The sequence below is a fragment of the Panthera leo genome, chromosome D2 (genome assembly GCF_018350215.1).
Source record: "Panthera leo isolate Ple1 chromosome D2, P.leo_Ple1_pat1.1, whole genome shotgun sequence".
Taxonomy (NCBI): domain Eukaryota; kingdom Metazoa; phylum Chordata; class Mammalia; order Carnivora; family Felidae; genus Panthera; species Panthera leo.
The window spans coordinates 64008138-64034680 of NC_056689.1; the positions used below are offsets into that span (position 1 = coordinate 64008138).

General features: G+C 42.4%; 1 long non-coding RNA gene across 1 annotated transcript; it reads right to left on the bottom strand.

The window, feature by feature from the left end:
• Positions 1-26347, bottom strand: LOC122202426. Its single transcript, XR_006194655.1, has 4 exons — positions 26004-26347; positions 14840-14915; positions 1734-1791; positions 1-86 (listed from the first exon to the last, which is right to left on the bottom strand). It is a non-coding gene; the product is annotated as an uncharacterized LOC122202426 (long non-coding RNA).
• Positions 26348-26543: the final 196 nt, after the last annotated feature.

Sequence of the window (26543 nt, forward strand, 5' to 3'; positions counted from 1 at the left end):
TATAAATTGGACTACAATAGATCTTAGTGGGAAGTCTTTGTTTCATTCTTCAGGGACAGTAATTATAGTCACCAACAGGATGGCACCTAGGAGATAAAAAAACAGAGGCAAAGATTTCTATTGATGATTGATGTTGTGGAATGGCTGCTGTATTTAGTGTCATTAGTGGATTTAATTTTATCTCCAACACTTGCTACCTGTATGATCTCTAAAAGTTTACTTTTCTAATACTCTGTTTCCTCATGGTTCTGGAAACTAATGTTGTGCTGATTATCTACTAAATGCCAGGCTCCCTGCTGGTCCTGTACATGCATTACTTCATTCAATTGTCAGATCTGTTGGGTGTTTAATGTAACCTACATTATCTAGGTTGGGAACCTGAAAGTCAAAGACATTATGTAACTTGACCAAAGACAATAGTTATTCAATAGCATTGTTAGAATTTGAATCTAATTCTACTTTGACTTCAAGATCTCTGGCTGGTACCATGCCAGTTTGGAGAGATAATATATGAGGGCTGCCTCAGAGAATTTTGAGGTTTGAACACTGAAGTGTATAGGAAAAGTAACTAATATTATAACTGATACCTACTAATCAACCAAAGAGGGATATCGATTTGACTTTACAAACAGATCTCCAAGTTTTGTATATTGCTTCTTTAAAGCAGAGACTTGGTATATTAATGAATTAATTAAACTTAATTTAAAATCATATTAGTCATATAAACTTTCAGGGGATCTCAATGCCAGAACTTCTAAAGCCTGTTTCACTTGAGGGGTTCAATGCCCACTACACAACTGACCCTAATAAAGCTTTCATCTAGAGCACACTGTTAAGCCCTTTACATAACACTTACCCTTTTCTATTTCAGTACATATGGGCTACAATTTCAACTTCCAGTACATGAATAATGTTGCTATGCATTCCTGGCTATGGCTCCAGAACCTTCTGCCATACTGCAGGCCTGAAGTGTCAGAGAATCAATGATCTTCAGGAGCAGCTCCCAAATCATAACTGATGGAAGGTGTTGTATAAATGGCCCAAGTCTCTCACATCTTGGTTGGGGTAGCCCTAGTCTGTTTCCAAAGTTCCCCAGCTGGATAAATGTCAAGTTGATCATCATGGACACTGGCTTAATAACATGTCCTTTACCCACCTCTCTCCCTTTCCCTAATAAATTATATGCTCTCTAATCTTCACTCAGGGTCAACCTCTGTGAGACTATAAAATGAGACAGATCCTTTTAGGCAATCCCACTGAGGGAGTTTGAGGATGCCAAATAAAAAGCTCCCTTGTTTCCAGCAGAGTTCTGAACCAACTGAAAGTTGTTATATGAAACTCAATTTAAAAAAAAGTTATGGGGTGCCTGGGTGGCTTGGTCAGTTAAGCGTCCAACTTTAGCTCAGGTCATGATCTCACAGTTCATGAGTTCAAGCCCTGCATCAGGTTCTGTGCTGACAGCCTGGAGCCTGGAGCCTGCTTCAGATTTGTGTCTCCCTCTCTCTCTGCCCCTCCCCCCCACTCATGCTCTCTCTCTCTCTCTCTCTCTCTCTCTCAAAAAGTAATAATAAACATTAAAAAAATTTTAATTAATAAAAGTTGTTATAAGAGAACAAAGGTAGGGACCATAAATATTTTTATTACTGATGAATCTGGTCAATATCTTGCAAACAACTAACCACATCTAACTATACCTGGGCCTCCTAATAATGACCTCCACGGTAGCCACTTACTCAGTCTCAGGTATCCCTGGACATGGTTTGTCTTGCGTCTCTGTGGTCAGAGGTAACCCTGATAGGAGATATGGCATGGAGAGCAAAAGAGAAAGCACAAAACTTTAGGTATATCATCCGGATAGAGGGAAGAGAAAGGTGTGGGGGAAAACATACCAAGCTTTCTTCAGCCTCACAAGTCAGTGTCTCTGTCTCCTGGGAGGAAAGTGAGTCAAGAGGCAAAGAGAAGTGAGGAGTATACTAACTGCCAACCACCCATATGGAGAGAAACAGGGGAAACCATGTTTCTAAGTATGTGTTCCAAAAGTTTAGAGCCCATCAATATGCAAGACAACACTTTAAACTTTGATGCCAGCATCCCTTTTAAAAAATGCTTGATTAAAATTTTTATCTAATGTCACTCAAAAAACAATTAGATTCAAAGTACAACTTTTCCATTTCCTGTATTTCTTGAACTGCCCTGAGAAAATGATCAAGAATATAGAGAGATTACCTGATCTCTTGTCAGCCTTAGATTCTACAGGTGCCAACCAAATCAAGTTTTATAATCTCAATACAAATACTAAGCTGGTAACATGTCTCAAAATCTGCCCTTTAAAAAACTGGGCAAACATTATATGTATAAGTTACATTATAATGCAAAATGCCCATCTATGTCTTAAACACTCACCCCAATATTTAAAATTGTATTTAAAAAACTTCAGGTAACTGTTATCATTTAAAATAATGTATTCCTGGTATAGCACATAAAAGTTAAGAATAGTTTAATGATGGGCCGCCTGGGTGACTCAGTTGCTTAACTGTCCAACTCTTGATTATGGCTTAGGTCATGATCTTATGGTTCATGAGATCGAGCCTGATGTTGGGCTCTGTGCTGACAGGATGCAGCCTGCTTGGGATTCTCTCTCCCTCTCGCTCTGCCCCTCTTTCTCTCTCTCTCTCTCAAAATAAATAAATAAACTTAAGAAAAGAGAACAGTTTAATGATGGTTTGTGATTTCATAATTAGCAACTTAGGAAGTTTCGAGATATCTTAAGATGTTGGGTTCAGTGATAAATTAGAGTGGAACAGGAGATTTTAACACTTGTTAAATTAAAAAATTTTAAGTGCATTTAGTAGATCTTCTCCAAAGAGCAAATGACCATTGTCAAATAATTTTAATTTTACTTGACGAGAGAGAACTAATGGTCGTCAACGTCTTGCTAAAAGGCACAACATGATTCAGGGATTTCAACACCAGATGTTCTACTAGAAACCACACAGACCCCCCTCACATAACCTCCACCCAGCTTTTGCCCACCAGTAAACCCTTATAGGGTCCCTTTGATCTAAGTCAAAAGTCAGCTGTCCATTGATCCCCAACACAGCCACCAGAGTCTCTTGAAACCACCGTCATCACTGTATATGACAAACTCTATTATATCAGCACCCTGTACCGTATTTTCAGGTCTCTGATGACAATTACTATGTATTACTCATCACCTGAGTGAAAATTTATTATCAATACATTTTTTTCAATGATCATATAAGCCCCCTAAATATATTCATACAGTTGAGGCATCTAGTTTGAAACACGTATCATTAACACTGTCATGTATGAACTATCTTTCCTAAATCAAATACCACAAAATTCTGGGAGTCCTAACTGAATATTTACCCAGGAAAATTTAAATGTAGTATTTTGATTCTCCTGTTTCTTTAGTCAATCAAGAATATAAATAGAATATATGTGTAGAATATAAACGTATTCTGTCTAAACATGTGATATTCTAAAGTATGTGCCTTTCTCTTTAATCAAAATTGAAGAATTTAGGGCACTTAACACATTTATCAGACATGTGTATCACAAATTTACTGTGATCCTTTCTTTGCAACATTTAATGCAAAGCTTAGGGAATTACCATCCAATTTTTCAGCCTTCTTTTTCTCCACTGTGTTATGATACAATGTTTTACGGTAATTATTATATTATTTAAAGACTATTCCTTTATCTTTTGAAAATTCTAGGCAAAAAGATTATTACCTATTGAATTTTGTATGCGAATTAATACAATAGTATATCCAAGAATACAAAGTCATTGCCAATGTAAATACCACTAATTCAGAATTTAAAATAGCCATGACCAGAGGTTGATTTGTAGTTTATCTTTACAAACGTTATATAATCACACACATAGATATACACGCATACACACACATACACATTCAACAGGATAATTATTGATAAAATTATATTTGAGTAAATATGAGTAATACAAAACCAAATTTTCCCCCTTTGGATTTTTCTAAAACCTGCCCTTTTTTCTAACTACATAAGAGAACATATCTGGGGTAGAAAATTAGGAAATGAAGAAATGTCATCTGTTTTCACCTTGAGACAGATTTGATGGTTGGTATTTTAGTCTATATCACTAACATACATATTTAGCTGAGTTCTTTTCAGCCATCTCTAACATCACAATATATTTTTCCCTTTGATTTCTTGTGTTGCACACTTTTTCAATATGCCATACATTAACCAAGCATCTATATAATTGTTCTCAAGAACTGCAGAGGAATAGAAGGTAAGTTATGGTATTTTAATGTAGTTGACTAGAGAGGATATAAAAACACATAAAGTGGTGTTAAAATAGCAAGAAAGGATGTTATTAACACATTTAATAAACAGGCAATGATCTATAAAGACCAGGGTGCCTGAGAAAGACTTCATGGAGGAGATGACATGAGGTTTCCCTTATTGATTTAATAAATCAATACAATTTTAGAAAATAAACAGTAAAAGTAAAAACCCTTTGTACAATCTTCTCAGAGAAAGGAAAACCAGAACTTGAAGTGAGGGGGTAAAAAAGGCAACTAAAGTTCAATAGTTTAAATAGATGGGAATGAACTATGAAATCATTTGTACCATTTTTATCGAGACTCTACTATGGAGACAGTGTTGTAGGTTATACAAGATAAAAAAGGACTTTTTCTCTGCCTTCTTGGATCTCACATTTCTATAGAAGAGAAAATGTCTAAGGAAATAGTAATGTCAACGATCATTATGTGGCAGTATAAAAAAGGGCTATGGTCAAAACACCTATAAGTGCCATGAAAATGCCAAGTGGTAAAAGATTTGTTCTGCCCAAGGACTGAAAAGAGAACCACTGGTTAAAGCATTTCAAAAGCTGGTAGATTTTTTTGACATTATTTGTGTGTGTCTCTCATCCATTCACCCATATACCAATAATTGTACCCATAATGGATTAACTGAAATAATATGTTTTTCCAATGGAAAACCATCCTTCTTCTACCTCCATCCCAAGCTTTGACAAATGACCAGTGTCTGGTCAATTAAACACCCTCCATGACATCTAGTTGGAGTAACTGAGTCAGACATGGGCTTGGGATCCAAGCCAATGAAAGGCAGGCGTGGAATTGCTGATTATGCTCAGCTAATGAGACAAAAGCCTCGAGCTGCGAACACCGTCATAAAGTGGAAACCCGCTTAAGAATACAGCCCAAGAGGGGCATCTGGTGGCTCAGTCGGTTAAGCATCCGACTTCAGCTCAGGTCACAATCTCACAGTCTGTGAGTTCAAGCCCCGTGTCAGGCTCTGTGCTGACAGCTCAGAGCCTGGAACCTGCTTCAGATTCTGTGTCTCCCTCTCTCTGCCCCTCCCCTGCTTATGCTCTTTCTCTGTCTCAAAAATAAATAAAAACATTAAAAATTTTTTTTAAAAAAAGAATACAGCCCAAGAGAAGGATAAACTGACAAATGGAGACAAATAGACTAAACTCTAATCACATTACTCAAGGTCTGGAATATAGTTGTGAATAGAACAAACTCCAAACTGGACTTCTCAGTGATGCAATTTTGAGAAGAGAGGGTGTGTGAGGAAATTCCTCTTGCTTAACCCCCTTTGAGTTGTGTTGCCTTCAGTTCAGAGTGGACAATGTTGAGTGTTGAGTGTTATAAGGAATTAATGACGAACAGGTTATTCTCAGTGAGAAGTCAAATACATAGATGTATGTATGTATATATAACAACGTTAGCCTGAGTGAACAAAGAAAGAAATTTTCTGAGACAACCTATCATTTCAAAGTACTGTCACCAGCAACACTTGGCATGGGGTCGTGTATTTTGCTTTAAGATACACCTACCAAGAACCAGAAGCTCTCTATCACTAATTCCGTGAATCATCATCACCAAACGGACACTGTTGTGCTGATAAAAAATGCTCTTAGAGCCCTTCCTTTGTTTGTTTTGTTTCAGACATAGGTGTTTTTTATCTTCCGTGCAATTTTTCTTTTCATTGATGTGCCAGTGGTGTTAGAGACAGATTGGTGTGATTCCATTCATTGGCACCTCCTGAAATGAAGGCTGCCACAAAGTAATTACTGGTGAGAAGGTGCCTGGTTTTAGAGTCATTGCCAGTTCTAACAAAAATAGAAATGAATTTTACTTAATCTGCCTCTCAGGAGGCAATTTGTCTCATCATAGAATCTGGAAGCTACTTTTTTTTTTTTTTTTTAAGGCAACAGGATAAAGACACAGTGAAGATCTGCATGTTTTCAATGAGTGTAGGACTAGAAATTGTTACTGAACTGGAAAATGACTCTAATAATACCAGTAAAAAAAAAAAAATGAGTGAAGATAATAAAAGGTATTTGTCACTATCAAATGCAATGGTTTTCTTCAACCATTCTTGTTTGTAAATCCCCATTAGGGAGTAAAAAAAGTACCTTTAGCTACCACCATCATGGGGTTAGTTCAGTGAAACAACTGATTATTTTAAAAGTAACTAGGTCAATGGCCACTGTTAAAGGGACACTAGAGGGGCGCCTGGGTGGCTCAGTCAGTTGAGTGTCCGACTTCGGCTCAGGTCATGATCTCGCGGTCCATGAGTTCGAGCCCCGCGTCGGGCTCTGTGCTGACAGCTCAGAGCCTGGAGCCTGCTTCAGATTCTGTGTCTCCCTCTCTCTCTGACCCTCCCCCGTTCATGCTCTGTCTCGCCCTGTCTCAAAAATAAAAAAACGTTAAAATTTTTTTTAAATAAATAAATAAATAAATAAATAAATAAAGGGACACTAGAAAAAGCCATGACTGTGGTAGATTATGGGGACAATTATTCTCACATTATTCCCTAGGATCTTTCAAAAGGGCTAGAGAATGAAACCAAATTGAGAAGAACTGTAGAAAAGAAATGATTATATCAGCATCAGTTTCATTAACACAATTCAGAAATGTGCTCACTGTATAAGGGCTACCCAAATGCCAAGTACGAATACCCTCTGAATGTATTCCAACAACTGATTACTAACTACTTGTGTAAAACTGATTGTATAGGAATTCATGAGTTCAACTGCTTTCTTGTATGTTTTGCTTTTGTCTTTTTTGGAGGGGAGGTGGAGGTGGGTGGTTGTGGGGTTGTCGCCACATAACAATGGAGGGTTTAGTTTTGCCACCCTAAATAAAAGGTCATGGTGAGGAGGACCATCTGACAGTTAATTTAACCACAGTCTATTGTTAGTATCCCTTAAATTGCCTAGTGGGAAACTATACTTATACCCTTATACCACTATACTATATGCCACTACTACTTGTGGGTATCGGACAAAGGTTAGCAAAAAAAATAAAAATAGATTTTTATAAGTGTAGCTTTCCCAAAGCAGAAGTACACATTTTTTAATGAAGCAGGAAAGTAAAATGAAAAGGGTTGGCCTGGGGATATTTTGAGAGGGAAGCAAAGCCTATACCTTTCTTGAATTACTAAGTGAAATCAGCAGACGTTTGTTTGGAAAAAAATGACAAGTATGTTGTAGTTAGTCTTGAATTATCTGAAAGGAGAAATCAAAATCAACCAGCCAACCAAACAAACAAAAAACACAGAGGGAGCCCTCAAACATTAGGAGATGGTGTATGCATTGAAGAGAGAGCCCACACTTTTCTAGTAGCTTCCCATCCCTTGAACGTACACAATCCCATGTCCAGCCCTTGGTGACTTTGAGGCAGTGACCCACCACGTATGGATCAGTCTTTTGTCATCACACTTCCTAGAAGCTTGAATCAGGAAATGGGCCTGGAATCCACTGGTGGATCAGTGGGCATGTGGGCAAAATGAAAACCTCTCCTCCTTCTGCTCAATTCCAACCCAAAGAGTCACCCATGCCCTCTTCTTTCCCTAACCTTCACCTCACACACCTCACACCTCACCTTTCTTTAAAGGTCCTTAACAGATAATCTAACTTTCCTGTTCAAAGTCCTCCCTGCTCCAGAACAAGGAACAAAGCCACATCTTCTCCTACCAGCTTTCCTGACCTGTTTAATTGAACTAACATTCTTCAGCCATTCAAGCTTGAAAAATATGGTGGCCTTTGATGCATGTTTCTCACCCTCCTTTCCTTTCAACTAGTCATTTGCTAAATATTATCAATTCTACTTCTCTGGTGTCTTTCATATACTTTGCCACTATTCACTTCAAGAGCTTCCTAACTCACCTGTTTCCTTGTCAACTTGGCTGCTATACTAGTCTACATCAAACACCTGAAGGAATCTGATTGTGCACATGTTCATCTCAGAAACTTTTCCTGATTCCCAGCTACCCTCAAATGTTACTCTCAACTCCTTCAACCTTCTCTTATCTACATGGTTTCTTACAAGACCTTCATTCAACACTCTTCAACTCTAAGTCCACAGTACCCTAGGAAAAGGTGCAGAGAGCTGTGTGGGCTTTTTGCATACTTTCCCATTTTAAAATTTAATATTTGACTTCTTCACATTTTTGGCATCCATTCTCCTTGAGTAAATAAAAGCAGTATGTCAAATGTATCTACCATGAAATGAGAAAACAAAACAGAACAAAATTAACTAGCTTTCTATGGCACATGGATCTGCTCTGAGAAGTATTATGTAAAACATGCCCCTTAATGCACACAGGTAGAGAAAATCATCTTACCTTGGCATACAGTTAGAATAGATTAGTGATTTGCTAGAGTGAAGTTGGCTTCTTGCACAATCAAGTATGTCCTTTGAATTTCCTTGACTTGACCAAATCTTGAGCCAACAGGAAAGGAAAAGGTGGTAGGATATCTCTGCAGGGAAACTTGCTCATGGTTTCTCACAGTTACCCAATTCATGGAATTGCAGGATTCCCACTTGGTTTTGATTAATTTTCACATTTCCAACTACCTGCAGGATAGCTCTGCTCTGAATACCTCCAACAGAACATGGTCGAAAGAAATCGACCACAAATCGACCACAGCTTCACCACTAATCACCTCCTCCTTGAGACCTCCCGACTTTTGTTAACGACTCCACTGTTTAGAAAACACTGATGTAGACTTTTTATTTCTTGCCATTTAGCCATCCTCTGCTTCGCCATGGTGTTGAACTTATCGAGGCTCTTAAATCTGAGTTCTCCTTTGTACGTCTGATACCATCACTGTGGTTAAAATTCTCACAGCTTCTTAGCTGGAAAGCTTAACTGAGCTCTGGTTTCCTGCCTCCTATTTGAATCTATCCAATGTTCCACGGCTGTACTTCCAGCACTCGGTCTTGCCTAAGCTCAAAACCTCCTATGGTTACTTTGCAAAGGCAGTGGGCCCAAGTTAAACAGTTTGTGGATAGGCTTAGTAATGCACTAGCATGACACTGACAGGCTTGCCCCCACCTCTTTTGCCCTATTTTCAAGCGTTAGCATTTTTGTGCCCTTAACATCAGTACAGAATGTATGATGCAAATACATCTATGATTGTCTTTTAGAGCTATGTTGCACTAGACAAATCAAAAAAAAAAAAAAAAAAAGATACTTTCTTAAAGGTTAGATAATGGTTTCATATCATTTATGGAACAATAACAATTCCTATACAGTCCCCACCCTTTGTCAGACACTGCTCTAAGAGCTCTACTCTACTAACTCATTTAATCATTACAACAACTCTATGAAATGAGTAGAAGGAAGGAACAATACAATTCCCTCCCCCCACCGTCAGATTCATTGTTCTAAATCACAGCTCAAAACATAGCATCACCTCTACAATCCTCAAATATTTCTCTGTTGATTTATAATAGGTTCTACTATGTAACCTGGAAATCTGATTCCTGCACGTTGTGACTCTAAGCTGCAGTAACACTTTCTGTTCCACTAGCACGAGGGCGAATGAAGCCTTCCTCCCTAAACACATCTCCTGCTTCCCCACTTCCCCATCTTTGTCCAACTTCCTTCCACTACTCCTAGACCTGCAAGGTGAAATTACACCCAGCCTTCAGGCACCACCTCTTACTACCAGCTGTTTTCCTGAAGACTTTTTTTTAATGCTTTTTTGGGAGGGGGGAGGGACGGGGGCGGGGGACAGAGGATCCAAAGCAGGCTCTGTGATGACAGTAGACAGCCCGATTTGGGGCTCAAACTCATGAACCGTGAGGTCATAACCTGAGCCAAAATGGGATGCTCAACTGAGTGAGCTACCCAGGGGCCCCATTTTCTGAAGATTTTAATTAACACACTTGAATGTGATTCTCCCTCCCTAACACCTAGTATATCGCAGCAAATCTTTTAGCAAGGACCAGTTTACCACGTTCTGAAATAAATTCCTGAAATGTAGCAGTTTATGAATATACATATTTTTCTCCACTGTGGTGGAAATTCAGTGAAGACAAGTCCGTGTCATTTTTATCTTTGTCTTTCCCCACAGGAGAATGAAATAAGTTGATGAATAGAAATGATTAGAACAGCACTTACTATATGGTAAATGTGCAATAAAGTATTATTTGCTAGGGAAACTACTGAATTTTCCTGAGAAATTCAGCAGCACCATGGTCCCTTTGTCACCAGGTAGACCCCAAGACCTGACCTTTACTGCCCACATGCTCATACTGACTACCCTTTGCCCCAGGAGTTTCGTTAAGCATTTCTTTCCAGCTTATCTCTTAACTCAGGCAAAAGGAAAGCAAAACTGCCCCTCGAGGGGGTATCAAGTGCCCTGACAAGACCTCCAGCCAGGCCAGACCATCCAGACCACTGGGAGCTTACGGTCTAGGTCACTCCACGGTCCGTCTGCAGGGGCGCGAGTCTGCAGGGGCGCGAGTCTGCAGGGGCGCGAGTCTGCAGGGGCGCGAGTCTGCAGGGGCGCGAGTCTGCAGGGGCGCGAGTCTGCAGGGGCGCGAGTCTGCAGGGGCGCGAGTCTGCAGGGGCGCGAGTCTGCAGGGGCGCGAGTCTGCAGGGGCGCGAGTCTGCAGGGGCGCGAGTCTGCAGGGGCGCGAGTCTGCAGGGGCGCGAGTCTGCAGGGGCGCGAGTCTGCAGGGGCGCGAGTCTGCAGGGGCGCGAGTCTGCAGGGGCGCGAGTCAGGGCCTAAGCTCAGCCTCCTTTGCATAACATACAGCGTGTGTAGGCATGTTTCCTCAAGGCGCATGTGCCACCTTTTGCTCAGTCACAGTATCAGATGACAAGGCTTTCCTGTCTAAATCTTCACCCTAACCCTGAACAGAAGGAACCCCCCCCTTCACCCTTTCTCGGAGTCACAGCTTTGGAAGCCATCCCCTGTGGTCTCCTGTGTGCTGCAAATAAAGTTTTCTTTGTGCGACAACTCCACCTGGAACAGTTTCTGACGCACCAAGGAGCGAACCGAGCTCTCCTTGGTTCGGTTACACCCTGACGTCCTAGCCTTATTCCTATTTTAGAAGTGAAGACGCTGTGCCTCACAGCTGAATGGCATTCAGCTGAATGTCATTCTCATTTTTATGCAGCAAATCGTGGCAGTGTAAGCAAGGTTTTGAACCCAGATACTTTTTTACTTTAAAGCTGTCACCAGCTAGACCCCAAGACCTGACCTTTACTACTCACCTGTTTATACTCGCTGACATTTGTCTCACATTTTTCCTTAAGCTTTTCTGTCCAGCTTATCTCTTAACTCAGGCAAAGGACCCTGTGGGGGTAACACCCCATGAAGGAAACCGAAACTACCCCTCAAGCAATAATGACTGCTCACAGGAAGACCAGTTTGAACATAACCCCAGACTCACACCTGCACAGAAGGACCCTGGAGTGACCTCTGGAATAAACTGCCTTTACCTCATTGTGATACTAAAATCTCCGCCCAAGGAGGAGCACAAACCTCATTTACATAACAGACAATGTGTGTGTTAGGCACATTTCCTAAAGACGCCTGGCCTTCTGCCCACCTCTACAAACAAGGACAAGGCTCTCCTTTCTAAATATTCACCTTAAGTCTAAATAAAAGGAACTCATTCACCCTTGCTCTCCGAGTTACAGCTTTGGAAATGATTCCCTGTGATCTCTTTATTTGCTGCAAATAAAGTTCACTTTGTGCAACAGCTCACCTAGTGCATCTGTGACTTGCCAAGGAGTCAGGTCACGTTGGTTCGGTTACAAAGCTAATGCTCTCTTTAGTATATTCTGCTGTCTGTCAGCACATCATGATGGATGCCCATTTATTAAATTAATCACTGATTCTGAGGTGAAAATTAGTATTGAATCCAAATCCTTAATCTCAGACCACGTACATTTTAATATTGTTCGTGTTAAAAAGAAAAGCATGGGTCCAAAATGAGTCATTTAGGCCAAATCACCAAACCGGGGCTTAGTACTTAACCTACTCAATAGTTCAACCTCCCCCAGAAAGGCTTGTTCAAGAATTTCCTCATCCACACCAAAGAGGCAGTTTGTCACAGGGGTCCTCTCCAATACCCACCTCAACAGATGAGGTCATCTGCAAGGTAAGAGCCCTGCTCTTTTCCCCCTAAGGGAAAGCAACCCTGTCGGAAACAATCCTTTCTTTTCTTTGGTTAATTATTTCCTTGCCCCACCCTCTTTCCTATAAAAACCTCACATTTTGTACAATTCCTTGGTGCCTCCCTCTGCTTGACAGATGGGATGCTCTTGATTAATGAAATCAATTAATAAAGCCAATTAGATTTTTAAAATCTACTCAGCTGAATTTTAACACTGCCTTTGGTTATTGAAAGAATTATGGAACCTAATAACAATGTGTGTGTGCATGGGAGGAGGCCCCATACCAAGCGATTTTCTGACATAAGCTGGGGGTCCTACAATTCAATTCAATGCTGATACTCTTCGCCCAGAGGCAGCATCAGATTGTACGGGTTATGTGCTCAGCCCCACAAGACCTCCCCTCCCTTCCCACTTTAAATGCCAGTCACAGTCTCAGGTCCTTACCTATGCTTCTGACCCACCAGCTATAGACTGAGGGTCCAACAACCCCTTCCTTGGGGTTGATTAATTTGCTAGAGGGACAGAACTCAGAAGAACATTTACTAGATCATGGTTTCTTATAAAAGGATGTAAATCAGAAACAGCCAGATGGGAGAGAAGCCTCAGGCTATATGTGGAGAAAAGGCACAGAGCTTCCAGGGGTCCAAGCATGGCACCCCCCAGATCTCATTTTCATGAATCCAGAAGCTCTCCAAACCCCATCCCTTTGGGATTTTATGGAGGCTTCATTACATAGGCACAAGTGATTAAATGTAGGCCATTGGCGACTGATTCAACCTCCAGGCCCTGACTTCTCCCCAGATGTCTGGCATCCTTAGGTACATTCAGAAAGTCACTTCATTTATATAACAAAAAACACCCTCATCATTTAGAAAATTCCAAGTTTCAGGAGCTCTGTGACAGAAATGAGGACAAAGACCAAATATTTCTTATTATAAATCACAACTTCACAGTTGCATATAGTGTTTTACCAGGATACAGCCATACCCCTTTGTTTACATACTGTTTATGGCTGCTGGATGGCAGTTACTTAGTTATTACAGAATTGTGTGGTTGTGATAGGGCCTAAAATATTTCCCATCTGGGCTTTACAGAAAAAAAAAATGAAAAAGCTGACCTTTGGTCTCCGTCAGTGATTCTCAACTCTGGTGCATATTAGAATCACCTGCCACGGGGTCCTCCTACCTCTAGAGACTCATTACATTACTCTGGGGTGGAAATGTGGGCATTTGTGGTTTTTAAAAACCTCTCAGGTGATTCTAATGTGCAGCCACGCATAAGAATCAATGACTAGGAAATGATTTTACAAGCTGATTGTGATAACAATCAAAACCACTGGAGACAAAATTGAAAAATATGACCAAGTCACAATTCAGAATTTTGTAATATGCCTGGTTGGTAAAGATACTGGTATGATTTACTCAGTGATTGCATGGCACTCACAATGTATAAGCACTAATTTTGTGGCTCTGATGATAAAGCCACTGGAAAGCAAAGAGAGGAGCCCCGTAATAAAGTCTGGGATGAGTCTGACACCTACTTGATTTCCCTAAACAAAACTACATTTTATTCCAGAGGATCAGACAAAAGGCAGTTAATTAGAAGATCATTTGTGCCTTGATTAGAAGCCTCACTCTGTGAACAGTACAGAATGCCACTTGTATTAAACACAATTGAAACAAAAGGAACACAACCACAGTACGCTTGTGTTGTCAATTATCTACCTAATCGGCTTATAATTGTAGCTGCTGCTGTCATATGTATCTCATAATAAAGAATAATTCTTTATAAAGAATAGCCCCCCTCCACACACACATGTAACCTCCAGTTCACATTTATGTAGAAAGGCTTATAAATCATTCAATCACAATTTTTTGGCTGTATGTGTGGTGTGGGGGGGGGGGGCGTGTGTGTGTGTGGGCGTGTGTGTGTGTGTGTGTGTGTGTGTGTGTGTGTGTGAGAGAGAGAGAGAGAGAGAGAGAGAGAGACAGGGAGAGAGGGAGGAAAGAGAGAGACAGAGAGAGAGGGAGGAGAGAGAACAACCTAAGCACTACTAAGATTAAATTCTGTAGCTTGTGCCCTTCTAATTTAATAGAAATGTGGCTGTTATTGTGAACTACAAAAAGAGATCCAAAGAGGAATCAGTGTGTGAAGAGAATTTCTCTAGAGTTTTCATACTCACCCATCTCATAAAAGATGCTTTCATGCAATACTTCCTACAGAGTTTGAGGAGCTCCTACAGACGTAAACTAGTAGGAAGGATATTCAGAGTATGACACAACCAGGGTCCGGAATTTACTATCCAGTGTCATTAGAATGAGTTCTGGTAGCCAGAGAGAAATCGTGTCCAAAGCTCCCACTAGGCGCTGCTCACTGTGAAATTATCTGCCGTCTTGCCGTCACTGAGCCTGTGCCCCTAAGATCCTCACAGAGAGCTGAATCCTTTGCCACTGAAAGAGAAGGGATGATAACGGAGACGATAATATTTACAGAAATCATTTCCTTCCCCTTCACTCTTGCCAACCTGTATACAAGGAACTTCTATTGCTCGGAGAGAATGGGGAAAAAGAATCTACCCCTCTTCTCTCTCTCCCCGTTGGCAGAGGGATCATGTATTTGATTGGTGAGACCACTAAAGTTACTACTGCCAATTGTCCTTACTTCTCTCTCAGGCAGGGCTAATATGGTAAATGCTGATTGTGCTGCTTGAATCTCGGGATCTTGCCCTTTCTACGCTTGATAAGGTGGGGGGTTGTCTGTCACCTTCCAGCCAGGTGAGTGTGTGCTCTGCAAATGCAGCCTGCCATCCCACCTGCTTTTTAGGTTTAGAGAGGAGAAAGGATCTGTTAGGAAACCTAAATTCATGTTTCTGCTATGTTGTTGTTGTTGTTGTTGTTTTAATGTTTATTTACTTTTGAGAGGAAGACGGAGACAGAGCACAAGAAGCAGAGGGGCAGAGGGAGAGAGAGAGGGAGACACAGAATCCGAACCAGGCTCCAGGCTCCAGGCTCCGAGCTGTCAGCACAGAGCCCGACGTGGGGCTCAGACTCACAAACTGAGAGACTGTGACCTGAACTGAAGTCAGATGCTCAACCAATTGAGCCACCCGGGTGCCCCGTCCTTCTAGTTTTTTAATCAAAATAGGCAGAAATAAAGCTGGCCCACTGATTCAGCATGTGGAGGGGAAAGGCATGTGATGAACTAGTAGCTTCAAATTCACAACAATACTCTTTGACGTATTTATAACTATTCTTCCTATGATTCGGAGCACAGGCTCTTCATACTAACCCGATGAGGTCACTGAAATAGGTATTTGTTTCAGATCACTTTTGAACCCTTCTGGCTATCCCTTCTTATTGTGTTTATTCATCTGCTAAAGGATCTACTGCAATTTATTCCTCTCTCTGTCCATCCTTCCACCACACCTCCAACAAATTTGTTTCTTTCTTTTTTTAATGTTTATTTATTTATTTTGAGAGATAGAGCAAGCAACAGAGAGCACACTAGCAGGGGGAGGGGCGGAGAGAAAGGGAAAGAGAGAATCCCAAGCAGGCTCAATGCCATCAGTGCAGAGACTGATGCGGGGATTGATCCCATGAACTGATAGATCATGACCTGAGTGGAGATTAAGAGTCAGACACTTAACCGACTGAGCCCCCCAGATGCCCAGCATTTATTTATTTTTGACAACACCCATTGTCCCAAACGTTGGTGTTCCTTCTCCAACAAACTCTACCAAGCAGACTGGTTATTCCTCCTAAGAAGATTTTTCAGTCCCTTAAATAAGCATAAGGAGTCACAAATTGCTGGTAAGAATACACTTAGGTGTAGAGAGGGGAAGAGAGTGAGATTGTCAGTTTCATTCTCTAAATAAGAATTTTTGACCCCTACCATGTGCTAGAGCACTGGAGATACTAATGCAAAACACTTGTGGTCTCTACTTTCAGAGGGATCATATTCTATTGGCTAATTTAGTGGTACAGGGGAGCCTGGTTGCTTCAGTGGGTTAAGCATCAGGCTCTGGCTTCCAGCTCATGATCTGTGGTTAATGAGTTTGAGCCCCACGCTCACAGTGAAGAGCCTGTTGGGATCCCCACTCTCTCTCCCTTTCTCTCTGCCCCTCCCCCACTCGCACTCTCACTCTTTTTCAAAATAAATAAATAAACTATGAAGTTTAGTGGTACATTACCTTGGCCAACCATTGGATCCTCTACAGGCCCCATTTTGTGCCTTTGTTGCCCCATGACTGTGCTGCCCCAGGACAGTACATGTGGTACTGTGGAAAGAAGGAAATGCTGATAATAACACAGCTACAGAAAAGAAAGGCAAGGGCAAAAGCCATTTGGGGAACCATCAACAGGAGTTCTATTTCTTGTACCTTTTCTTCTTTGCCTCATTCTAAGTAAGGACATGAAGGGGATTTTGTGAAATCTGTTCCCCTTCTTCCCCAAATCACAGAACCAGAAAAGTAGCCATCAGATAGAACAAAGCAGCTCTCATCCTCATGGCAACTAAGGATAAAGACAGAAAGAAAAAAAAAAATTACAACCTCAAGTAGAAATAGGGTACTATCATTTAATAAACTTTTATTTATTTATGCTTTTAATTTTAATGTTTTTATTTATTTTTGAAGGAGAGAGAGACAGAGACAGAGCATGAGCAGGGGAGGAGCAGAGAGAGAGGGAGACACAGAATTTGAAGCAGGCTCCAGACTCTAAGCTGTCAGCACAGAGCCCAACAGGGGGCTCGAACCCACAAACTGTGAGATCATGACCTGAGCCAAAGCAGGACGCTCAACCGACTGAGCCACCCAGGTGCCCCCATTTAGTAAACTTTTAAAAGCAAAAATTATTTCTCTATTCAACTGTCTTCTGGAAGAATTACCTAAAAATTAAAAAGTAAATAAATAATGAATATGAACAAGACTGAATGTAGTAAATAGCCAGAATTGTTTCAAATTACTGAACATTTTTGTAGAGATGGCCCTGAAGCATCAAAGACTCTTAATGATGCAGCAATCAAATAAATGCAATTTGCACAACACTCTACATTATTATTATTTCAGTAATGAGGAGCACTTCTCAGAGATTGGTTCTACATTAACATACTGGAAGGCAGATGGCCATCATAATTTTAAGAACATCATGAGTTAATCTTGGCCTTGGCTTCCTTCAAACATTACAAATCATGCAACTTTAAAATCTGTCAGTTTGAGTGCAAATTGTATCTTTTATGTTCTTTTTTTTTTTTTAATAAGCTCTAAAATTTTCTTCTTGAGAGGATTCATCAGTCTCTCATGGATTGTGGAGAGAGCAGGGAATCTTGAAGAAGTCAGCTCAGTCTGGATAATTGCAACAAACATTGTAATCTTTACTAACTGACTCATAAACGTTAATCTGATTTTTGAAATGAACTAGAAGACAGCCATCAAATTAGGTAGGTCCACAGTTGGTTGGCATGTTAACAATATATTAGTGCAATTTTTTAAATTTCTGGTGGTTGTTTCCTTTTACATATGTTTCCTTCTATAACTTTGATCATGACATTCTCCTTACGGTTTTTAAAAATCAAGTCTGAAATCACCAATGGTCCTCCTCTAAGAGCACACAAAAAGGTAGAAACATCTGTTTTGAAATACTAATGCTGCTGTTTCTCAGCTGAATGTCTTTGGAAAAGTTATATAGCTTCTCTGAAGATTTCTTGTCTGTAAAATAGGAATAATAGTACCTACCTTCAAGGTTAGCATCAAGAATAAAGAAATTTTACAATATTCTCACTTCTGCAAGGCAACCCACATGAACCTAATCTCCACATATATTCATTCATTCATATAGTCAACATTTTCCCAATTATTCTGCTCTGATATATGTATCAGTTCTCATGCAAAAAAAAAAAATATAATTTTGCTCAAAGGTATTTGAACCCTGAGAAAAATGCTAAAAACCAAATTATTCATGGTTCTCCTGCTGAGTTCAGGTTTTAGACTTGAGATGTGAGTTTTGGCACTGGCGTGGGAATGGTTAATGGCTGCCAACAAATGCTGCTGGCCTCTAAATATATTATCGTTTGCCCGTGTGAATTATCTCCTCATGTTTTCTGAGAGAACAGTGCTTACCTGAAATGCTGCAGTATCATAAAATCATTCTTCAATAATACATTCTGGGTGAAGGGGGGATATATCAGTCAGACAAGATTCTCAGGCCACAAGATTTAAGTAATCAAGTCAAGTAATCAATGGGTTTTATAGCTCATAATGGACAAATTCATCTTTCACTTAAATAACCTGAGTAGCTAAAAGCTTTTGGTAATTTTCTCATTATAAAATTCAGTTGTTTAAAGACAAACTGTTTTTCTAAAATCGACCAGGCATATTCTGTAAATCACAGTTCTGGCACCTTGCTCTTACAACCCCCTATAAATACCTTCCTTTCTGAAGTAGATTTCGGATTCATAGAATATTCATTTGTGTGCCTGGACACTCCATCGAACAAAAAAAAATTCTGCATGATTAAACAGAATATATTATTCTGCCTCTGTATTTGCATAATAAATCAGACCTACACTGTGGGTCACTGAGTGCTAGTTACAGCATCTAACAAGTTGTACCTTCAACCTAGCTCTCAATTTTTAAATGAAAATAATTTTAAAGGAATACAAAGTTTCCATAATTATTGAATTGCAAATGGGTATTCAAGAATATGTGAGCTATTTTAATATGAACATTGCAGCTATGTGATGCCAAAGCAAATAATTCTGTCCATTGTACAGATCAGGGTTTGACCTATCATACAATGGCTCATACACCTACTTTTGTGATTGAATACTGTGTCAGGGTATCATAGATATAAAATTCTTTCATAGTCCAGGCTCAAGTATCAACAATGGGATGTCTTTGCTTATATCACTCTGTGTTCTCCCTATTGCCTGTTTAGGTAAAAAGATATTAACCATAATATCCTCAATGGAGGGATATACAAAGATAACTGGACTCAAGTCATAAAACATCCAACCATTAAATGTTTAAATTGTTAAAATATTAAAATTGAAAGTAACAATGATCCAAAACAGATCCTTGGGGTCCCCCGGGTGGCTCAATAGGTTAAGCAGCTGACTCTTGATCTCGGGCTCACATCATGATCTCATGATTGGTGGGATAGAGCCCTGCATTGGTTGGGCTCTGCACTGACAAGTGGAGCCTGCTTGGGATTTTTGCTTTCCCTCTCTGCTCCTAATCTGCTTACATGCATTTGCACTCTCTCTCAAAATAAACATTAAAACAAAACAAAACAGATTCTCATTCTGTTCATAATTAGCTATATAAATGCCTTATATATGAAAAAATGTTATTCAGAGTCTCTGTGATGATATGACAATTGAATTTTTATTTGTGTTTTTTTTTTACATGTGGATACTTGTAAACAATGGAAAAATATATTGAATGTAAAATACACAAACTAATAACAGTGCACATATATATTAGAGTGGATGTTTCCAAGCAGGAAGCTAAATTATATTCTCTCAATGTTTTAGATTTATCTGATCATGTCTGAAGATGGGTGAGGCAGGCCCTCCAGAAGACTGTTTATATAATGGATCCAGTAACCTTCTGAGAAATATCTTATCTCAAGAGAAAAGAGAGTTGAGCAGTACTAAATTGGTCCAAGAACGATAAATTAATGCCAAAGAGCAAGAGTGGTCTTGAGGAGAGAAGAGTATTGATCATTTATAATCCAATCTTCATGAATTTATGTCTGACAGTTGAGTAGATTGGCTATTTTTTTTTTTTTAAATCAGTAAAACAAAAGAACTGTCTTAGTGAACTCTGTAAAAACATAGAGGAAATGAAGTAGTTCTACTTTGTACCTGGGAAACAGAATAAATCAAAAGTAGGGGAATGAACTACCATCTCTCTAGGTCTTATGTATGTGAATATGAAATATGAAAGTTCGTGTGAGCAAAGATATAGACCAGAGAAAGAAGGAAATAACATAGAATATCCATAGCCTCAACAGAAGACAATGGAATAGAGCAGAAACAAACAAACAAACAAAAACAAAAACAAAAAAGGCATATAAGATGCCCCCTGGAGAGTGTGATAACTATTTGGGTTGAACTACATGTTTGTAACTTTTCGCCCTCTGATTTTATCATATATGAACAGTGCAGGAAAAAAGAATAGAAAAGGCACAAATTATAGCAAAAATAATTCACTTTTGACCTTACCAAATCAGGAAGAATTAGAGGAAAATGGAGTTCTTGCAGGTGAACACAACCAACAATAACCACAACAAAATTCTACTACTGTTATTGTGATCTTCTGTTTACTCTTAACTGGGATAATCTTGTTAATTTCCTATGTTCCCATTAGAATACTGTAGTTTCCCTAAGTAAAATACTCCTTGTGTTACAGAACCTGGTCTGGACCACCTGGCAGAAGAACCAAGCAGCACTTGGAGCTCTCGGAAGGCAGGAAGTTTATTTTACTTTGGTGGGCTCAGAAGAGATCACTCTCCAGAGGTCTGAATCCCATAAGCAGAGGGAACAGTTTATAGTCTGTTACTTCTGCATTCACATTAGAGCAGCGAGCGGAGTGGGAAGAAAAGCCTGGAAGGGGAGTCTTTGGTTGGGGGCTGGAATTTTCCTATCAGTCCTGTTGGCCATCTTATAACAGATTTTTCTCTATCATTCCCCTCTTTGATGTCCCTTTAGACAGATCTAGGCTGTATTAGAGGGCATCATCTTCATTTATTATGGGCTCGTCCTTTCCCTTAGTTCCCTGGCTTTGGTTGTGACCATTCCTGACTACTTTACAAAGTAACAGCATTGTTCTCCAAGGAAGATGTTGGTGTCCCCTTTACTGGCAACAAAAGTGCCTGTCTGTTTGGAGGGCAACTCCTGCCAGGGAACTTATTTGACTCTGTAGGGACACTAGGGAGTCGGCCACTCGTTAGTCCCACAGAAGAGCCTATGCCCCTTATGCCAGTCCCTATCCCTGTGGCTATCCCTGCCCCTGGGAGGACAGGTAGCAACACCCCTCATTTAGCCTGGGCCTTAAGGCTGAAGGTTAATCTAAGCACCAACTTTTATCTTGAGAATGATTTAATCTCTTTTTCCTGAAGCTTGAGGCACATACATCAGTGAAAACACTTTCCCAAAATGGCATTAGTAACCTTCTCACTGGCAGGCAAACCAGCAGACCGATAGAGGTTTACACCACATTTAAGCTTTTCAACCCCTCAGATTCTTCCACTGGAGACACCCTGCTCTTACAAATGGGGCCCAGATCAGAGGCAATCAATACCAACAAAACATCCTATCCATAAGAGGAAGGGGAGTGTGAGCAGGAACCTCTCGCTGTTTCCCCAGCTTTCTGGGGCAACCTCTGCCAATCCGATGGCAAGGAGTAAGGACAGTCTATTCATTTCATCGGACCAGTGATTCCTCAAGCTTCTGCCATGGGTAGACCAGCCAGCTTCCAGCGTGTGGCTGGAGCAGGGCTGAGATTGGATTTGGGCAGTCTTTCAATTCTGGGGCTCCTCAGGATTGGCCCTCTTGATTCTGGAGTGGTGGACCCATTGAGTGATACTTGTGACCTTGGGGCAGTAGGGGTGGTCGGAATAACAGTATGAGGCCCAGTCCACCGGGTTTGAGAGGGTCTTTTTTCCAGTCTTTGACCTAGACCGAGTCCCCTGGTGAGAAGGGGCATACAGGGGATCCTAAAGAGATTGGGGCCCTCTCAATGGTATATCGTTGTGTTCTCTTATTCCCTTATCCCCTATTTGGTGCAGGTTCCCTGGGAGGCTTCCTAGACATGGAGGGGGCCTCCCATATATTAGTTTAAAATGGGAGAAACCTTGAGTTCCTGATGTGTAATGGACACGCAGGAGGGCCAGGGGCAACAGGTTCGGCCATGGGAGGTCTGTTTCCTGACATAACTTGGCTAAGGTTCCCTTGAGTATGCAATTCACCTGCTCTACTTTCCCTGAGCTTTGAGGCTGGTTTGTATAATGTCAGCCAGGAACATAGGCCTGTTATCCCTGTGGATTGTGGCTGGCAAGCAGAACCGGGGACAAGGGACAATTTCTTCTTTGAAGTCCTGGTGGGGGTCTCAGTGCAGATAAGGGAGGGAGCTATGTCTACCTCCTTATTAGCTGCTATCTTGGCTGCTTTGTCTGCTAGACAATTTCCTCATGCTATAGGGTCGTCCCGCTCCTGGTGCCCTTTGCAGCGTAGAACTGTAACTTCTTTTGGACACCAGAAGGCCTCGAGGAGCATTAGTATTTTCTCCTTGTTCCTGTTGGTCTCTACCGCGGTGAGGAGGCCCCTCTCTTTGTGGATTGCCCCACGTATGTGTATGGTAGCAAAGGCGTACCGGGAGTTGTTGACGAGCTTGTCTTTACTAGAGCTGAGTGCTCGGATGAAGACATGTCCCTGCATACCGTCACTTGAATGCCCTCTGTGATGAAACTGCTACCATCACTGAAAAAAGTGAGGTCTGGGTTCTGTAGGACCTGGTCAAGCAGTTCTGGGCAGCTTGTGAATACCTTATCTGTCACCGCAGAGCAGTCATGATCTGATGTCCTTCAGAAGGTAGGAAAGTTGCAGGGGTTCAGTGTCCATACTGTTTTAAGAGTGACCCGTGGATTCTCACAGAGGATTCCTGGTACTGTGTTAGCCGAGAGTTAGAGAGGCATGAGAGACACAACAGCATGAGGAACCTTGACATTTAGTTCTTGTCAGGGTGAGTTTATCTGCCTCCTTAATGAGCGGAACTGTGGCTGCTAGCTAGTGCCCTAAGGCACAGTGGCCATCCTGCCACCATCGGGTCCAGCCTCTACAACAGGTATGCTGTTGCCATGGCCAAGGGCCAACAGTCTGTGTGAGAACCCTGAGGATGACCTTTGCCTTCTCATGCACAGAGATTAAAAGGCTTTTTTATATTTGGCAGGCCAAGGGCTGGTGTCTGCCCCAAGGCGGACTTTATCTCTAGGAATGTGGCTTCAGCCTCCTCTTTCCAGACAGGGGGTTCTCGATCCGGCCCTACCAAGAGATTATAGAGGGGTATTGCCAGTGCTGAGAATCTGGGAATCTGGATTCGGCAGAATCCCACAGCCCCTAGGAATTTTCGTAGCCCCTTCTTAGTTTGGCGCTGGGGTAGGGAGGTCTCTGGCCCTAGAGCTCATTTTCCTTGGGTAAGGAGGAAGCCTAAGTATCGGACTTGCTCTTGGCAGATCTGTGCCTTTTTTCATGAGACCCGATACTCTGAGTCTGACAGGAGTTGGTGGAGGGCCCTTCTGCCCTCCCTCTGCACAATTCTCTCAGGTATTGCTGGCAAGGAGGAGGTCATGCACATACTGGAGAAGGGTGCAGTGTGTGGCCTCCCTTGGAAAGCCAGCAGTCTCCAGCCAGTGCCTCCCCAAAAAGGGTGAGGTGAGTTTTAAAACCCCTGTGGGAGGCACGTCCAACTCAGTTGCATCTGATGCCCTGTGTCTGGTTCAGTCCATTCAAAGGCAAACAAGGGTTGGATCCGTGGGGGGGAGGGGGGCGCCAAGAGAAGGCAGAAGAAGGCATCCTTTAAGTCTAGGCAGGTAAACCATCTGGAAGAGCCTGGGATCTGGGTGAGGAGGGTGTACAGGTTCAGGACCACCAGGTGCAAGGAGCTTGAACTGGTCGGTACTTTCCTACCGGCTTCTTTACTGGCAAAAGCAGCGTGTTCCAGGGTGATTGGCACTCAACCAGCAAGCCTGCTTCTTTGAGTCTGGTCAGGTGTTCTTGGATGCCTGCCCTTGTCTCTTGTGGGAGGGGGTATTGCCGCTGTCTCTGCGGTTGAGCCCCTGGGATTAACTCTACAATGACTGGGGCCTGGTTGCGGGCAAGTCCGGTGGGGGTGGGGAGGGTTGTCCTCGGCCCATACAGTGGGAAAGGCAGTCCTGAATTCGGGCGGGCCGCTTGGTTGGGCTTGGGTGCAGAATAGCCTCCCTTTGGGTCCAATTGGAGGCTGGTGCGTCCCATTGGCTCAAAGGTTATTTGGGCCCCCAGTTTTGAGAGTATATCCTGGCCGAGGAGAGGGATAGAGCACTCAGGTAGGTAGAGGAATTTATGCCGTACCGTGTGGCCCCCAAATTCACATAAAAGTCATAGTTTGGCCCCCTACTTTTATTTTGACATGGGTTCATGGGGGCCAAGAAGTAGTGAGCCTGGTCCCCCTCAATATGAATCTATTCCTGCTAGGCCTATGAGGTCTTTTTTGCAGGGTTCTTGTGCATATCAGCTGGGTTTCTGGGACTTTCCCCAGTTGGAATATTTATTCTTTTAATGTCCTTTCTCCTTGTAGTAGGAGATCCCTTGCTAAAGAGGTTTGGGGCCTCCCCATATTTGACGGCTGGACCTTCCCTGTCCTTTTGTCGTGTCTCTCTTCTGCCTTGGATCAAACAGGGTATAAGCCTCGCAGAGACCCTCAAAATAATCCCCGGGATTCCCCTTGCTGCAGGGCATATTCATGGGCTTCTTAGCCCCTGCTCAGATGCCCTGGAGGACAGCCTCTTGGTACCAGCAGGTGTGGACCAGCATCTGGAGGATGCCTGAATCAGGCTGAGGGCAGAATGTGGCCACTGATCTGGGGGGGAGAGAGGATCTGCTGAGTCCGGAGGTGGTGGGGAGACTGAAGGTGGAGGAGTATTAAGATACCGGGGGGTTCATATAGCGGGGTAAGACTGGTTCTTCCTCTGGATCACCAGCAAGAATTTGTGGAGGTCAGGACTTCCGTTGACCTTCCTTGGGCCACTTTGTCGAGGCGACTAAGACACTAGCGTGTCCCTGTTTGTTGCAGGTAAGTCGCACCCAAGGGGGAAGGGTTTGTGCAATCTCTAACCAGGAGTCGATATAAGGGAACTGATCAGGATAACCTGGGTCTCTGTCAACAACATGCCAGATGCGGTGCACCATTGGGATACCTAAGGTTCCCTCCGAAGGCCATCCTACACCAAAAGTAGGCCATTCCAACTCACATAGGGTCCTTACTTGCCGGGTGTCATCTTAATTCCATAGTCTCCCAAAAACCCCTTCTTTGCTCTGTCCTGACCCTGCAATGTTCCGTGGGATGGAGTCAAAAGGACAGACAGACCGGTAGGGGTGACCCCTCTAATGAGGAGACCAGTCAGATGCCCGTCTGTTCGTGTCCCAAAGGAACCTAGATGACACTTAGCCATAGCGGTCTCAGCTTTGTGACTTACCTACCACCGGAAACTATTCCGATGCCGCCATAGACTGTATGCCATTCACCACAGAATCACAGACAGGCCCACTCAGACTCCATGGGCTTCTGGGGACCTTAAGGGTGCCCGCCCATGGAGCTACAGAATCGAACCTGGCAGGCAAGCCAGACCCAGTCGCATATTCACTCACATACACACCAGAGGTTATGACATTCCCTCCCACGGAATTTCTACCTGTGAGACCTCTCAAGTCTCCAGGGAGTGATCAGGTCCTCCTTCCGCCCCTATGGGTGGGCCAGACTGAACTGGGGCCCCAGGCCTTACCTGTATCCGACGTCAGGTCCAGATCCTCCACAGCCAAGTCTCCTCCAGTCCAGTGGGAATGGCAGACAGACTGGGGCCGGCCTGAGGCCCCCGAAAGGGAGACTGCCAAAATTCAGGCAGGGCGCGCCTTCTCCGTTGCGATTCGTCGTTCCGTCACCGCGTCGCCCTTTTCCCCAAACCGGTGGCAACAATGGGCCAGCACGGTTTCCCGGTCAGGAAACCAAATGTTACGGAACCTGGTCTGGATCACCTGGCAGAAGAGCCAAGCGGCACTTGGAGATCTTGGAAGGCAAGATTATTTCACACTGGCAGGTCAGAGGAGATCACTCTCCAGAGGTCTGAGCCCAGGCATAAGCAGAGGGATCAATTTATAGTCCGTCACTTCCGCATTCCGTATTAGGAGTCATTTGGCGCATGCGGGGAGCGGGATGGGAAGAAGAACCCGGAAGGGGAGTCTTCGAGTGGGGACTGGAATTCCCCTGTCAGTCCTGCTGGCCATCTTGTAACAGATTTTTCCCTATCAATTGTACTCACTGACTC